Here is an 18,912-nt window from a genome sequence, read left to right as displayed (position 1 = left end):
GCTTTATTGTTTTGAGAGATTACTTCACAGAGTTGTGCTGTTGAGATCAAAATTTGCTTGCAATATTGTTTCATTTACCAATACCCACCGTTTGGCGATTTTGGTTGAATAATGGGGCTACAACGCCAAATAATTAAGTGTTGTCGTCGTGAGCAGAACAGTTTGGTTAGCGCTATTGGAATGAGCTTTGCCCCATACCTCCTATGATGCCGAGAAATGGATAAGTTTCAGAAAAAAAGGATTTTCTCAAAACATTTGACAACGAATCTATTAATGAAAGACGGTGTTTTCAAAATCAGAAACTGTAATTGATGCTTGTTCACTGTTTGAACATAGTCACTTACATTTTTGAGGACAAAGAAAGTACTGTTCTGAACGCAAATGTTTGTATTTCGTAGAGACAGCAAATAAAAAACTTCTTGAAAAATGTAGAAAGTGATCGATGCAAAAAGAGTATTGCCCCATTTGGGAACAAACAAATTTTATGCTTGAAGAAAATGATAATGATAATGATACTAATCTCAAAAGTCAGCAGAACACGAAATCTCTGGGGCCCTGGGCCCTAGTGTTAATACTACATCCTAGCCCTCCCTTCTAAATTAATTCTTTGTATACAAAAAATCGCCCTTGTGGACCTGATTAAAATTTCCTGGGAAGGCCGCATCGTCAGTTTTGTGAATTTAAAAATTTTGATTAAGGAAACCGCCGCTTAGCTTCGTATAGAGCTCAAAGGATGGCTTTCTCCTTACGTAACGTGCTTTTTGGACCAGACTAGCCAAGAAAACGTTTGTCAGTGTTTGCTTTAAAGGTTCTCGCTCTTCACAGGTACGGTTAGCCGAAGCTTGTTATTAGTAAAAGCAAATGGCTCCTTTTAAAAGAATTTATAAAAACATGGTTGTTGGATTACAGTGTAATGTGTTGCCTACGACTGACTAGCTTAGGCAGTCTTTCCTCAATTTGTTTAAAGATTATGCAAAATGAACAAGAAGGGACTTCGTCTTTTTCGAGCTTCTCTGGCAAAGTCTCTTCAATAGCGTCACCTAGCTATGAATAGGACCGACATAAAATGTCAGACAGTCCATGCACGGGTTAGGCCAAATGCATTCACCAATTATGTAGTTATTATCAAGAAGAAATCTCCCTTGTCCCCAGGTAATTTTAAAGTTAAAGCTCAGCATTCATTTTACAGCATCAAGAGAGTAGCCACCGGGTAATGAGGTATTGAATAGTTCAACACATAATACAATGTTTATTTTTATTAGGCTCACTGGATAATATTTGATTATCGTTATTTTATTCGCTTTAGGATTTAAGCTTTATTATTAAAAATTTGTCATTTTTGGAAATTGGGAACAAGATGGGCACGATACTGTCTGAGGCATTAATGAGTCAAGATTATATTTCAGCGTAGTTTGTCCAGTAACAAACCCAATCAAGTCAAGGTTAGGGTTGTCGATGACTGACAAGTGGACTGTCAATTTACGCAAAATGACAAAATTTTGAGCCTGGAGATCACGGAGTTGGTCTACAATGTTTACGAAAATTATAAAGAAGCAAATTAAAAGGAAAAAATAGTGGAAATGAAAGCCCACGAGGCTTTTGAAGGAGTGTCCACATGCCCATAAGATAAGCCACATTATTCCTGTTGTCTATTTCAGAACATTGTGATAAGATAAGGGTTGGATTCAATTCAACATGCGTCACCTTAGTAGATCAAGATCTAGCGAAGACGATTCATAAAACAATCGAAAAGCATGCGCAGATCTTACTTCTTTTCTTGTTTCAAACAGCGAGTTGCAAACAAAATTCACATAATCATGTCTTTTGTGATTGAAATCATCCACGCTTTGGAAGCTACTTCCTTATCGAGCTACTTAATTTGCTAAATTTATGTCTTCCAGTTTTACAAAATGACAGTTTGGTCCCCTGCATAAATATTGTAAACTTACATGCATTCATTTGATATTCCCATGGAATAAAACTCTACCAGCTGAATCATATCACACTTCAAAATAAAATTTTGTTTACATTTTATGAATTTTGAAGGAATTTTTTCCAGATATGCCGAAGTAGAGGGGTTATTTAATGTAAAAGGGAAATACACGACTAGCAATTTTAATCTTGGACAATTCACTGCTTTCTATGTTATTATCGCTACGGACAAATTCAAAGCTTCGCAAAAATGGTGCGAATGCTTTTTGTGCTGTCACCAATCGCTTTTAAATGTTTTCAAGGTTGTTACTGTCATAAGTCAAGTACTACGCAATCCGTTAAAGCAATTAGGTAAGGGGTCACTTCGGCCAAAATTCTCTAATAATGTGAGGTCCAATTTGGGCTCTGGAGACATGCATCAAAGTTTAAACACTAAAATAAAAGCTGCTTTGCTCAAAGACTTAAACATATTCAATTTTAAGCTATTTTAGATATCAGTGGAGCATGGGAAGATAAAAGTAGACAAAGACTTTATAAGAAATTGGATTAGAAATACTTATATCAGAGAAGCAGGTATTCACAAATGTGTGATATTTTCAACCTAAAAAGTTGCAGATGAATGTCAGTCTACTTTTAATCTTAAAACTACGAGGGCTAACAAGCAAAGTATTCGCTTTTTCAAAAATGCACTTTTATCATGAACTGTACTTTTATAATTATAAGGACTAATAAAAGATTCTGTGTGCGTTGCAAAAGTTGTTAGATCTTTTCAAACTTTTGTTTGAATTTTAACATATTAAGTATGTACAGAAATAGACATAAAATATTGACTGTCTAAGCTCTATATGAAATTGCAATACTGGCTTTTCGGATGGAAATGAGAACAACAAGCACTTTCTCCTGCATTACCAACAGTTTGCATTTAATGCGCAAAGATCTCCCTTGCAAGCACTCACAAGTCCATGCCTGAAATATCAGGGATATAAGACAACAGCCTTATTCAGTCTCCTACTGGATGACAGTTCGCATTTGAATACAGTCACCAACTATCATGCAGTAGAGCAAATAAACGCTTGAGGTAAATTTTGAAAGAATATTGCCTTGTTTTGTGTTTCTCGCGGTAGTTAGTTGATGTCTCTTATTGTGGGAATACGATGACCTCGAGTCTTTTCTTACCCCAATGGCCACTGTTCGATATAAATACAGAGCTAGTAATTTGTAAGTTCTTTATTGACAACTGTCAGTCTTGTTGTACACTTTCAATTTCCCGGTGTCTTAAACAGTGTTTAACATCCGCATAATTTAATTGCTTTCTCATTGAAATGTGTCCTGCAAGAGCTTTTGAAGGGGGTTTTAAACCAAAGAAAGGTCATTAACTTTGTTTTATTGTGGCATTTCGACATGCTTGTCAGCAAATTAGGGTGCTTCGCCTTATTTTGCGAATACAAACTTTTGCAGTTTTGAAATGCTGACATCTGCAAAATTTTGGCGCGCTTTTTAGAAATATTTTGAAAATTATAGAGTGAAACAAATTGGACGAAAAAAAAAATTAAAAAAGCCATATCGCAAGCATCGATTTTTTTCTCAATGGGAATTAACCAAAAGAACGGTTGTGCATCGTCAGCAGAATCTAACAGAGAATGTGAGTTGCCCGAACCCAAAATATTCAAAGTTTACCTTCACTCCACATCGAGGCTTCTCAACAGCAATTTAAAACGATAGACTTCAACCGTCGGTGACTATAGTCAGGGAAGATCTTTAGGCTCAAGAGCACCGCTTCCATGATGAAAATTTTCCTAGTCCATGATCAATGTTGTTTGCTGTAATTAAAAATTTCTAAGCGTAAATGGTATTTACTATTTATGTAAAAGGTGAGAAACTTTTAAGTATATAATGAATTCCTTATCAAGTCATCTCCAGACTTTTCTCCTACGGAAATTTTTAATTACAGTTCCCAGGTCAGTGGCCGTCCTTTTAACAGTCTGGTAACGTGTTAGGTGACGATTTTGTAGCACAAGAAACCAAGGTACATCGAGCTCATAGCACGTGCGAAAAGCAATGAATTTATCTTATGCAATGTTTGGTTAATTTAAATGAACGTATCGTTCCACGCCATTTGATTAATATCATAATTGATGATATAACACGTAGGAAATGTAAGCTTCGACAATAATTTTGATAACTCGTTATAAAAAATGATAAGTTCACTTTTATGATATGATCGGAACTCTTCGAAGCTTTTATGCTGGTTTGACAAAGCAGTCATTGTATCAAGGCCTCGTTTGGTTGCACAGGTGGCAAATGCTCGAAATTAAGATGGCGACTTAAATTATCATCTTCTACGGCTGAATCGCAAAAAGTTAATTGAAAACATTTGCTTTGGGCTAATATCTCGATTACCATTCAATCCTCCCAAACATTTTTTGAGTCTAAACCAAATAAACCTTTGCGCTTGGTCTTCGATGTGGATTAATTGCTTCCAACGTTAATGGATTATTCTAACACTTAAAATAACGAAAGGTTGCTTGCTAACTTGTAACGAATTGCTAACTTGTAACGAATGAAGCGTTTTCAATAGGAGATCACCTTTCTGCTTTACTGAGCTAGTGAGACAACTTTGTTTTTGCCAGGCCGCAAATTGACGAGTATGTTTTGGAGGGTAAAGGGTTAAACCATTCCGACTGACAATACGCCAATTGCTTTATTGTACTAAACTTTTACTTGGCCTTTACCTACAGAATCTTAATTTTATACGGTTCGGTCGTTTCTTTTTTGAAATGAAAAAAAACTTTCGGCATTAGCGTTTTTTTATATCATACTCTGACGTAAGATAGATAACTTAGATTTTCCGACTACTCACAAAATTTTTGCAAAAATCTGGGGTGTCACACCCCAACACCCGCAGTTATTTAAGTGCCGGTGTAGAGCCACCTTACAAAAAGAGCCAGAGTTTTTTATAGCCCACAAAAAATGGCGGCTACAGGGTCAACGACTGTGAGACAGGCCAGTGAAAACAAAATAACGACAACCAAACTCTGTCTTGTTTTGATTGCTTTTCTCTAAACGATTTCAATTCTTTAAGGTTTTGGACTCTGCAATGCCCCCATGAAAGTGCAAGCTGTGGGTAAAAACAATGTTACATCCCAAGTGGGGGGAGGTCGGGTATATTGATCATAGGGGTGCTCGGGGTACTTTTGGGTTTAGAATTTCAGTAAAGAAATTGACTTTAAATACCTTTCAGGTTCATGAAATGCTGGAATAATTATTTTAGCCCTAAATGCTTTAGAATATCAAAAAGGGAATTGGAAATTTCATATCCCAACGTAAGCAATTATAACCCAACTTGAAAGTAAGGAGTCTGGAACACAGGCTATCTCACAAGGGCACTTTCCCATAAGCAAATCATCGACAAAATAACGGGTGCCAAATGTTTAGGTTGGCTTAGTATAGAAGTTGCCCCAATATTATTGCTCCCTCGAGATAGAGATGCTCAGATAGATACTGAAATGCTATAAATTTTGCCTGATTAGGGGGGAGCAGCTCTCTTAGTCCCTTTGTTTCCCACCCCTATGTTAGTCCAGAAATTGTTCTCCGGGGTGTGATTATGTCATTGTTCCTATCTGTTCTAAAAGGGAAACAAGAGGCTTTTGTTTGGCATGTTTTATTTTATCGTCACGCAGACTGATTAAAAAACACAGTTTCGCAAAATACGTACCACTGCAAAGAAACCAGTTAATGGCTAGACAGTGGTTTTAACCATTAGCCACATAATTACACAAAGTCAATATTTTCTGTTTTACATTGCAAAAATTGTCCAGAAATCTTCTTGACCAAAAAATACGTCTGATTCAATGTTTCAGCTTTTTGAAGATGGAAACAAAGAGATTGCAAAAGCTGCATTACGATCAAATTTGCATTCGTGGCAGAAGTGGTTGCAGGTTAGGGGGGCATAAAGGGGAGTGTTTCTGACAGGTAAAAATTTAATGGAAAGGGGACGTTACTATGCTGATCGTTACAGACCTGGTAAAGTAGATTAGTTCCAAATAAAATAACTGAAATAAAACCAAAGAAATTAGAGCACTTTAATGATTTCAACGGTTTCTAGAGTTTTTAGAGAATGCATTTAAAGGTACATTCAGGGACGTTGGAAACATTTCAAAGTTGGAGGAAGGGGCATAAAAAATCGGGAGGATGACTTGGTACTGTTGATGGGATGTCTTGGTAAAGAAAATTATTTGCTCGGCAAGTCAGAAAGCCAGAACATTAGACAGAGAGCCAGAATCTTGTGTCAAAATGCTTAGAATTTTAAAGTCTAAGAGACCAATGCTAAGAAACAGGGCGTTGTAATCACTGCATTTGTACCCACCCTTCATTTTTCGTGTGAAATGAAATACATTGGCTTCGCTTGGCTTTGTGGGTGGCCTAAGTATCAATTTTATGGTTATTCTTAGGCCTTTGGATCCCCCTTCACAAAGGTACTTCTTTACCAAGTATCTGCTAATTCCTGGTTACTTATCGAAGAATTAACATAGGTAACTTCTGTGTGCATTTAAAGGCACTATTTCCCGACGCATTTCGCTTGCCATTTAAATTTCACATTGGTTGGACTATACAATAGACCCGTTTTTACATATCCAATCTGCTAATTGTCAATGTTTTCTCGATCTCTGAACGGTTGACTGACGGGACACCGTTCTACCGGTATGTGAACTAAAAATTCTCCCTTAAAGCATTCTACTGTTAGCCTCCTACTGAAGCCTGATACCTGCTAAGCCAGTTTCTTTATGTATCTCATGAAAAGACAACACAAGCTCGTGAAATCTTGGAGTGACTCTGTTTAGAAAGACCAATGTAGTTATGATGAACAGAATCTCCAAATTAAGGACCGCAAATGTTGTTGCGAAGATAAAAAATGAGACATTTATTTTGGGATGACAGTACAGGAAATTAATAAACATCTCGCTGGTTGCTACTTCAAAGAGTCGGCTTTGATGATGTGAGGTCATCTTGCCACCATAACGTTGTCTGTCAAGATAAAGTCACTCGAAAACTCATTTACTCTTAAAGCCATGACGAACATATTGAGATCTCTATGATCTTATCAGATAACTCCAGTGATGTCGCGCAGGCTTACACAGAGTTTAGTAAACAATTCCCTGCACTGCTCGATAACCGATTACGAGCATTTCAGCGCACCAATACCGCCGCGTTGTGATCGGCTTACGATCGGTGAAAATCCATCTGCTTGATTAGATAAGGTGTGATAAGGTATCTTACTTTGATTAAGGTTATTGATAACACTGATATAATCGCTAAGCTTAATGAAGCGAACGGGTTCCCATCAGAGCAGGCCTAACCGCGATACCACTGTCTCCATACCAAAGATTAACTGTGACAGAAGCTACCGTAAGACACTGGTCCCTGTGATATTTCTTACAGAAACTGACAATAACTCTCTATTTACGGCGTTGATTTCATAGATAAAGATCTACTGTGAAAACACGATATCAATGCATAGAGAAGGTACACATTTTTTGATGCTTATCACAGAAACACTATTGACAAAAGGGCTTGTACATACATTCAATTCATGGCGTTTCGTACGATTTGCTCGAAGGTTTCAGAATAACAATGCAAGGAGATCAATTTGCTGTAAACATGATTTATTGAATGTAAAACCAAGTACCTAATACTAGACTACCTGCTTTCAGAGGAATTTTGTACTAGAATATGTTAATTAGCTACTTCCATTACCGTCTCCGTAATTTTGAATAATTGGCAAAGACAAATCGTATCGCGACAACCAGAAGGCACATAGTTCATCGTGTTGTCTCTTGATATGATGTCAGTGATGAATCGCACCATAGACAATACAGAAATTGCAACAAGCAAGGCATTATATTTAGAGGAGCCCTTGAGAATGTGCTTGAAAATTTCACCTTTTTACATATTCTATTGCAGGTTTGCTATCTAACAAAATATTATACATTGATTTAGTTAGTGGCCTAAGGCATATCCATGCAGGATTAGAACATCCCTTGAGGCAAGTATGGGCACGGTTTTCTTGAATTCAGGATCAGAGAACAGTTCAACTCTTGTTTCCTGCGTCTCCTCGACTCCCTTGTAATTATTCTTAACAATTGCAATAAAGAACAATATTAAACTGTTGCAATTATCAACGACATAACCATCTCCACCAAGACTTTGGAGGAAGTGCTTCGGTATATTATTGTTCTTGTTAGACTGTTTATCTCTTCCTATACTAAAGGGTGCGGGAGAGGTGGGAGGTAACCGTTACCCAAACCTACTTAAAATAGGCGTTTGCTACAGGATAATCAACAGGCGTTGTTGGTGCGGTGTGTGATGACGTAATGAAATGCTGATATCATCTAAACCAGTGAAAATATAAGAAATCTCACATTAATCAAATCTTGTTGTGAAGTTAAGTTTTGGTATTTCGCGTGCAATTAAAAGAATAGAAGCACGTGGTAAGTGCAAAGGTCATTATGCCATATAAGGTTATAACGGAAACACACACATGTGGGCGTAGTAGGTACTGCAGCAAGAATTGTAGTTAGTTACGAGGAGGAGCTCCAGTAGAAAGGATATATATTAGAGACAGCCACTCCCTGGCGTAGGCCAGTGGAGTGGTAAGGAGTAACTCACACGGATTTGTCGAGTAATCATCAACCGGTTAGTCATGATTAGGCCTTATATAAATATTGCATAAAAATATAAAACATCATCTCTGCCCTGAGAATCCAGAAATATACATAAAATCTTTACAACAAATCTTCTTTACCGACAAAGAAATTAACAGCTACAGATACAGATAGAGCAATGCAACTTGCCAAATGTGTAATTGCGAATAAAATCAATTAAAATGGTTTCTCGACTCATAAAAACTGACTTTGATCCTTTGAGTTTACAATTACCTAATGGAAAGTTAACCCAAGTAGATGGAATAATCAGAAACAGTAAAATTTACAATAGATGTATATAGAACTTTTGTTAACCATTTGTTGTGACTTGGGCGGAACAAAGGTGTGTACCACAGAGAGACACATGTTTTCTAACAAGAAGATATATGATGATTATGCGTAATTATTTATACTCAAGAGAGAGAAGAGATTCCGGAAATGCCAAATATGGTAAGAACTTCTCACCATGATTCCCGGAGCCCTGGACCCAAATGGAGGTTTTCTGTCTCCTTTGCAATACCGTTTACCAATTCTAATTGTGGAACTAGACATGGGTAGGACTAGTAGGTAGACATGTAAATATGCATTGTAAATTGTAAACATTCTAAGATATGAAACGAGATCATCGAAATTAGTTATTTTTGGAATGTGGTATCAAACTAAGAAAGATCAAATCACAAAATAACTTTTATTGAGTAATAATGATAAGAAACATTAGGAAAGAAAAAAGTTATAGTTGAGACACAAAATTAGGAAAAAAGATGTATCAAATTTTAGTCTGAGAATGTTAATAAATTATCCATATTTTAGTTTCACTTGAACGTCTTCTTTTAACGAAACACAAAGGGGAGTTTAGTGATCTAATTATTTATGTGGTTGGCAACTTGGTTTTTAAAGCGGATTTTCCCCTTCCACTGTGCAAATTTAGGACCACCTTTGAAACGTAAGTCCTGAACAAGACGGAAAGTATCACCTATTATGGCGTCAGACTAAGAGATAAACAATAGGTGTGGTCAGGGTTTTGCTGCCTCTCTCTGACCAAAAAGAAACACCTATTTCCAGGGCATAATCACGTTCAGATAATCAACAATTGTATAACTGAAATGCCATGTTATAAAAAGTAGAATATATATATTTTAAATACAAAAGAAATGCAGGATTCACAGGGCGTGAAATCAAAGTCTATATTCAATCATTAATCAATAGTCTTGTGGAGTTTACCCTTTGAAAAACGTTAAAGTGAGGTGATATCAGATTCAAGACTGTTAAGAAACCTTTCTAAATTTCTTATCTGTTATCTCATAGACATTCGTAGAAGTCGAGGAAGAAAAACCACAGTTTTCCGTTAGCTGCTCTTAATTTCATTCCTCGTGTTACAGACACGTCTTTATATTTAGCAATCATGCATATTAACCTGGGTGCGTGCTCCGATTCGTATATAGTAATAAGGTAATAACACAGTATAATAAAAACGGCACATAAATTGGGCCTATTTTTTGTCTTAGGGCTCAAAGACGCATCACATAATTTCAAATGTAACATATATAAGAATAACTTTAAGATGTTGAAAAAACTTTGGAATCAAAAATAAAATAAAAACTTTCTAAATCTATGTGAACGAAACACAAAATAGTTCTCAAACAAGTAGTACATCGTAATAGTTCTTTAAATATTTAAAAAGCCATTTTCTAAATTCTAGTCATGGATTTACGAAAAAAATAGCCAATCTCGAAAGAAACACGCCTAATTCAGAGGCTATTAACATTAAAGAGAAATCTTTCGATGTGAGCATGTCAATTCGGACTTGAAGAGTGTTCAAGAGCTTAACATACCCGCCATGTTCAACGATACGCGATTCTCGGTATGTACACTTAATTGTTAATACAATCTATTTATTGATTAGCGTGTCTTGAATAAGAAAAAGCTTCTTCTGATCAAATTTCGTAATTCGTTAACATCGATTCTCAAAAAGCATGGCATTTTTATTGGGTCAAATACTAACGTTGATTAAAAATTAACAGCATCCTCATTTCGGTAACTTTTATTTCATTAGAGCCTTAGCTTGGATTAATCCGGAATCTCGCTATCTTTAAAATTCTCTGTAATCATTGTTGAGCCGACAAAGATGAATTCGATTTCCCCGTTGGAATGAAGCGTCGTGTTAAATGATTGGCAAGTCAAACAAACACACATCCACGTAATCGATTGGCGATAGAAAGGTGAAACCAGACTATGCACACTAATTAGGGAAGAGTGGTTGGGTTTATGTAACCTTTTAAGATTATTGAGCAAAAGGCTTTCCGCGTGGCTCTACGGAGAGCTTTGAGACTGAACAAAAACGTGGTAATTCACGATAATTCATTGAAACAAGCGAAACTGCAAAATGAAAAGATATGATAACGCCCATTTCAAAACAAATGCGGATCGGAGCTGCAACAAACGATTTTGTAGCAAATCAAGATACTGCATTGAAAATGGTTGAAGGAAAAAACCGCAGTGTTATTGGCTACGATGCATTGGTGGCCAGCGGTGGCCAGCAATGTTCAGCATGGGCAGTGATGTTCAAAATGCGGAGTGGTGATGAAAATGCTTTATAAGTTCCGTCTTGGCTCTCCTTCACAACGGAAAGAAAAGTCTGCACGCATGCTGAAAATATCGTAGGAATAACATACCGCACACTGGTGAATAAAATAAACGGGGATGTATTGAAAGTTCGGTTCAAGAACAGTTTTATAAGAACGATTTTATAAGAGCACGAGCCTCGAAATTGGTCAAAAATTAAAAACAAATTAAGAACAAACTGAAGCTGAGCTACTGTAAAATGCAATTTCGATCGACGTTTCATCTCAAAAACGAGGAGTTTTTTGCCACCTTGGGGTGCTTTTCTGGTGTAGTCTACTGCTCTATTGACAGAAAGCCGAGCAGATATGATAAAACAGAGCCCCCAAGAACATTTCCAATTCAACAAACAATTGCAGCTGATTAGAATTTCAATCTAATTAATTCCCTAATTATTTTGGAGGACTGTTGAACAGGATTCCCTAATTAATTTGGAGGACTATTGAATTTCAAAGGTCTGTGAAACTATGACACAAGTAAACAAGCTACTAATCATTTGAAATACTTAATTTAATGAAACAGTATTGATACGTGGCAGGCTGCAAATTTGTCCATAAAACAAGTCATTCTCAGTGATAAATAGGGCTTTTATCACATAAAAAAATCCACAAAGAAGATGATGTTCGCTTTGTAGCCAATCCACAACGGAAATTTATGACATAAATTGCTCTTAATAATAATGAACTGATAAACCTCAGATTCGTCTTTAAGTATGGAAGAGGCTGTTATATTGACCTACTTTCTACTTCATGTTCAACGATCAATAGCTACTAAGAAAAACTGTCTTGATGGCCGTTGATCATTTTTGTTTTGACTCGAAATTATATTTTAAGTGTTGAATAAGGATAGCTAACAGCGCACTAACAGATCAATTTAATCCATGTTTTCCTCCTAGCAGCAGTTACACGGCAATTATTTAGCATGCCAAATAGGACCATGTCTCCCGAAATCTTTAGCTGGCTTTACAAAAAATATTTAAAAGACTATTAAGAACCTGTTAAGTATTTTGCAAATGACATTGAGCAGGGGAAGGGAGCCTATAGAGCAGAGAATAAATGTCCATTAAAAATTGCAAATTGAACGCGATAGTCACTGTCAAATGAAGTGAGAATGACTGTAAATACAACAAAAATACAAATAGCCTGCCCAGCCGCCTTCTTGGGTTCCGAGGAAGTCCAAGAGCGATGTCTGGTGGAAAAGCTAATACTTTCTTTAACAGTGCTGTAATGAAAAATTGCCAATGAAATTTTGAGATGTATAAAAAACACTTCTACTATTGGGTAAATTTTCAATAAAATGTACACACTGAAGCCTATCAGGATTTGTCAAGTACACTTGGCACAAAAAATTTTAGAAAATATCGCTGCTTAGAAAATGTCACGAAAGGGTACGAACGGTCAGCATTTCTAGTGTAAGGTCCAGGGATGGAGTTTTTCATTGGAATATTCTTACTTTGAAAAACTGAGAGTTAGAAAGCGGTTTTTATTAATTCTACATATAGTAAATGGCGTCACGAGGAAAAATGAAATGACTAAAATGATTATCTGATAATTGAAGCTGCAATTTTACTTGAATTATTTTATATTTGATCGCAAACACTATCAAATAGTTCAGAAAACGCGTCAAGCTTCCTCTGGATGAAATTTTGTCCTATTTGTCTTCCTCAAAAGTTTCCTCCTATCTTTCTAAAAAAATTTTCTTAGAAATTGAGTTTATTCAAGAAAAATAATCCACGGTTTAACCGGTTTGCACTCTAGGCCTTAAAAGGCAAAAACAAAAAATACTGTCGCCAGGTTATGCATTGGCCTTCCTCAGAACTACTGAATCGTTTGATAGCCTTCTTACTTTTTCCCGGGCCCATAGCTGGGGAGCCATTATGTTTTCTGGACTCTGAATTACACTCATCTTTTTTATAAAAAACTCGCTATAAGAAAACGAATGCTGGGCAATAAGAAAAAACAAAGAAACTTTAATATCCGAAGCCAAAAAGGCAAGAAATTATTAAATTTTCAAAATTTCCAGAACTCAAAAATTTCGTGAAATTTTATCAATATGATTGGCTGGTTGGCATGAAAATTAGGATTCAGAGACTTAAAATATACTGCCCTCTCCTATGTACAAAATAAGAACTGAAGAACATCTCTTGAAAGAAAGTTACTGCACTATTTCTTGGTATGACATGGTGTTACAATTGACCATTTAAGGAAAATTGGCAAATTCCAATTCTGCCATGAACGCGATTTTTTACAACTAGAAATTATATCTAACAACTAAAACTATATTTTAAACAGCTTACTACAATGATATATAAGCGACTTACTAGCTTTTATGTGCCATCGAGGCAGAATCTTTCGTTAGCCTATTGAAATCATTGGAAACAGCACCGACTAATTCTTGTTATTTTCAAAGTAATAAACTTTGCTAGAAAAGACATCGAAAATATTGACACCGAAAGTATCCCTCTGGTATCCAACTTGAAAGTTTCTATGTTGAAATTTTCGTATTGCTACTGCGACTTTTAGTAGTCCATTATAGCATAATCGGTATACGTAAGGGGAAGCTGAAGTGCATGTACAAAGGGGGCGAGATTTTACTTGAAAGTAGGAAATAATACACTTAGTATTGGAAGAGTTGTTTCGTTGAAATCATCTAGCTAATACTCTTCAATATATAGAGACGAAGTCAAAGCTCATCAGTGGCGTGCTGGGAAAGAGATTGCGGGAGGGGGGTGCAAATGGGCAAAATGGCGCCCCTTATTGTGCTATCTCCACTACACTAAACTTTGAAAAATGGTGTGTCACTTGAGTTGAAGCCTAGGACTTTACCATCAAAAGTAGGACATCTTTGACATCCATTTCATTCAATTGAACTTGCCATAGGGAAACTAACTTTTTAATATTGACGAAAATTTCAATTTAACATTGGCGGCGTTATAGAAACACAAAACGTCTATAACGTTGATCCTCAAGGCACATTTCTAGGTGCTTTGTTTTACAACCTTTCAATAAACACGCTTTCAATTCTAGACGAAAATCTTGTTCCCCCAGAAAACGTTAAAATATTTTTCATGCATAAACATGTCTCGAGACTGAAATTTACAGATCATATGAAGTATTGGTGTCAAAGGGCAAATAGAGCCTTAATACATTTTCGAGGTTTGCAAGATAAGACGTCAAGACTGTAAGAGAAAGGCAATGAGAGGAAATAAATGGGAAGAATTTTTTCAAGGGAACTTTTATACATTCATGGAAGGACTTTTGTAAAAAATTGGTGGCACTTTATGCCTTGAATATTACGACTAAACTTTATGAACTAAAACAGTGTTACCAAAATGCAATGCTATTATTTTTATGACTGTGAAAAAAGCAAATTCAATTTCATCAAAACTAATTTCCTGATCGAAATATTTTTGTGTACTCCCACCAAAAACGATAAATATTGACGTGGGTGCAGTGTATCATTTTCGTATCTTCCGGTATAGATAATACGAATTTTTGTTTGCTCACGTCCACATATATATATAAAAAATATATATATTGGAAGACCTTTTGTTATCCGGCGTTTTTTCTGGGAGAAAGCTGGGGATGCGAGCCCGTAACTTTTTTGCTTGCCCAACAATCAAGAAGAGTTTTGTTGCTTAGATAAAAAACACTGTTATCAAATATAAGTACCTATTTTTTTCAGTTGACCCAGACACTTTTTAAAAAGGTGGCAATTCGATATCCATTAATCATTACAATTGAGCATCATCTATCAATTAGTTGATAAGACTCCAGGTCATTTATTTAACCGTAAAGGACTTGACTGCTAAAGGAATGGACGTAGGCAAAGGCTGTGAATACCGATAGCGGCTATAAATTCAACCCAGAACGACTCGGCTCTTTTGTGCTGACAGTTGAAGTTGGAAGGCTGAAGGTTAGGATAAACCCTTGCCAAAAACAATCAATATTGACGAGAAGCGGCTATATTATGTGGTTAAGAGCATGATCAGCACGGCTAGCAACCTACAGCACAGAAATATTTGAAAGAACATTTGAGACTGGCGGAATTTCATTCCTATCATTGTTTCAGTTTATCAATTTGTATTCCAGTTACGCCATCAACGCTGTTATCAATATATCGGGAGTGTAGTGTATTTAAGCAAAGGGTATAGAGCTGGGGGCAGGGCGGGCGTTGTGGCTAGGCGGGACACCGGGAAATTTCTTAAAGTCTTAAAGGGACTGAAAGGGGGATACACCCGAACAAATATAGCAGATGAACATTTAAAAATGATAAAAACTGGCATCTTTGTAATTTTTCGTTCGTGCATGGTTTCCAGGTACGTATGTACCACTTTGGGTGACCTGTCTTTTGTGATGAAAATGGGCCCCCTTTTGATCATTTTTTCCCGGCCCTTTCTAGGAGCCACAACGGCCTTGGCTGGGGGAGGGGTTATTGTGTTCCTTTGTAAATTCCTTTCTCTACATTTTGCTAGTGTTTTTGAGAGATTTTTCTCGTCGGCCCTCTTGTACTTTCATAGCAGCAACACACCTGTGTTATAGCCAAATGGCAAGCATTTCGCCAATTTTTCGTTTCGGAGGACTACTTGCATTGGGTTAGGGGCGTAGAATTGTCTCGACAACCAAATTTTACTTAAAGACCTCGAAAAAAGAAGATGAGTAATTATACGGCTATCTAGAAATTAATCAAAACTTACCAAAACATTTCCTGTCGTTTTGTTGCACGAAGACACACGGCCTAGTCCCTGTTATTGAGCCACGTTGCAATGTACTCGATGTAATCAAACAGAAAAAAGATGGGGCGAATAAAACTAGAACCCAGTCTTGCGCACTGTACGAATCTACCGGATATTCCATGCGAAAATTTGAATGCCGTAAATCCTCGAAATAGCCCCCTGGGGGCTTGTCTATTTTTGATATTTTTGGATGGGGGCTTTTACGAGAGGGGGGGCTTATAAAATTATTATAGAGATTAAAAAGACATTATTAAAAGACATCGTTTATTTTAGTAGGAATTTCTTTGTGAGCATTTAATAAATTACTACCAAAAGTATGAATTTGTTGTGGTAATTCAATAAAACGCCATAGGCAACCTCAAATGGCAAAATCCTCAAACTGAGGGGTCCAATTCGAGAATTTACGGTAGCAATGGGGGCTTATTCGAGGGGGGCTTGTTGACATTTTCTAGTTCTAGGGTGGTGGCTTATTCGAGGGGGGGGCTTTTTCGAGGGGGGGGTGCCTATTCGAGGATTTACGGTATCTTCGTTGATACATACTATGTAGTAATGAAGCTGGAAGAGAAAGTTTTGGTTCAAGCATTACACTTGATTATATATTTTGCTGGTCTCGGGCATTTCATCTACACAATGATTCATTTTTTGTTAATAGTTTACATTTTGCCATGTTAGGTAAATGATATGTCACTGAATAGAAAAATTATTACGGTGACCAGATCAGATACGGCTTAGATTGCAAAAAACTTTTTTGAGCATTGTGGTCACATCTTTCCTTTGATCGTAAATTTACTAATGGTTTATTAATTAAAAGTGCAACTAATTTTTTGCTGGTATGAAAACTTAAAACTTGGTATGAAAAATGCGTACATTTTAAGACGTACAATAGTCTTTCGTTTTAAAATGTACTCTTCATACCATAAAACGTCAAAACAATTGTCAAAATTCTCCTAAATTGTTATTCCCTCAATTTACTAGACAAGGACAAAAGTAAGAACAAATAATGAGCAATTTGTTGCCAATTATTAGTTAACCCGAATAGACATAGGGGGTATGGGAGCTGAGAGGGCTGCAGCCCCCGTAATCAGGCAGAATTTATTTCATTCAGGCTCCAACGGGGCAGTTTTATCCCAATGAAGCATTAATACTCGGACAAGATCCATACTAGCACCCGCTACGTCCATGGGACAAAGATAGCCCGGTATTCGATCAACGACTAGAAGAAAAATATACAGTTACTTTCTATGTAATGGAAAATGATTTCCTGAAAAATGATTTTCTAAAAGGAAAAGCAAACTACTGTTTTGATTAGTCCAGTTCTCAACATTGTCTGCGTCGGAAATTTCACGTGGGATGAAGACAAAGCTCGTCAAGATCGACATGACGTTGTCAGAGTGATAAAAACGAGGTTGTCATCTGAATGTGGGGATTGCTTCACTAACTGATTCTAATGCAATACACAGATGAATAGAACTATGAGCAGAACTGCTAGTCACTCCATCACTGATTAAACTGTGATTACCTTTCGTATCCAACCTAATAGTACATGTTTTCAATAGAACAACGCTATTACGAGACGCCATGCCCTTAATTGTGAATAGATAAACCACAGATTTGAAAAAGATGACGAATAAATCCTGTTTGGTAGGAGCAGCTTTGTGTCAAAGTTTACAGCAGGCCTTTCAACTTTGTTTCCTTTCAAAGATTACTAATGGCGTTGTATTCTGCTTTGGTTAATTAAGTGTTGTTCTGTTATTGTGACAATAACGAAAGAAGTAACTTAAGATATTTTTTCAGGGAGGGAGAGCTTCTTCTTGCTTAAAAACAAGCAGAGGTGGCGAGAAAATGCAGGTGTGATGCAAAAGATGTAAAAATTCCTGCTAAAACCTTCAAAGTGCTGATTGTAATTATCCAAGATAAACTCATATTGCTGAAAGGGTGATTATAAGAAATGTTTTGTATTCTCCTACCAATTTACGAAGGTAGTTTTAAGACAGAGAGAAGTTATGCTTAGCGAGTAGTGTCCTGGCCTTTCAATTCGATGTGACCACACCTCGTGATTCCTACGCCTGGAATTACAGAACTCTCCTCGCTCTGGGTGAAAGTTTTGTCCAGTCAGGGGCTCGAACTAAAGTCCCTTGGGTCTGAAGTCAGTGACCCTGGGTCCCAATGCAAAGAGGCGTGTTTTTAGCTAGGTATTATGCACCAGTGGCAAAATGCACCATTGACAAAATGCATGTGGCTTATGCTCTAATAGGTCAGATCAATAAACGATGCTAGTAAAGAAGAAGAGCAGCTCAAAATACTCAAAGTGCTCTGCACTTCCCCAAGCCGCTACACTAAAAAGCCTGCCATCCCTTCATCCCACTTGGGTGTACAGAGAAAAACACAGGATAAAACTTAGCAATAGCAAAACTACTGCAAAGCCATGAGTCCTTTGTAGGTTACACTAAAAACATTTTGATGGCACTTTGTGAAATTTGCCCAGCAGAGAAATTTGCCTCGTTTGTGCCATCCACCGAGAGCAAATAGCAGCAGAATTGTTAGAAAAATTGTAAATGCCCAGAGGCCTTTAAATGGTGACTTGGTGGTTGCTGTGGAAATTCGTCCACAGGCTAGGCCTGAATCACCTGGGTAACGTAGACCAATGGTTATTAGGAAGAATAATTGCTAACTAGAAGCAAACCACACCACAGAAACAAACTCTATTTAATTACAAACGACATCTAGGACAGGAAAGATCAATACTAACTGATGACAAACGACACCATAAAAAACATTACTATCCTATGTCATACAACCAGGGTGGTAGTCGTTTCTATATGTTTTATTCACACATTACTGGGCACATCATCAGATTCGAAAGTGGCAATTTAATGGGTGATCCCTGACCTAAACTCACGAACTTGAGCAAATATAGGGAGTTTC

The sequence above is a fragment of the Rhopilema esculentum genome, chromosome 10 (genome assembly GCF_057945365.1).
Source record: "Rhopilema esculentum isolate cy_ngs chromosome 10, ASM5794536v1, whole genome shotgun sequence".
NCBI classification, from domain to species: domain Eukaryota; kingdom Metazoa; phylum Cnidaria; class Scyphozoa; order Rhizostomeae; family Rhizostomatidae; genus Rhopilema; species Rhopilema esculentum.
Note: the sequence above shows the minus strand (reverse complement) of the source record.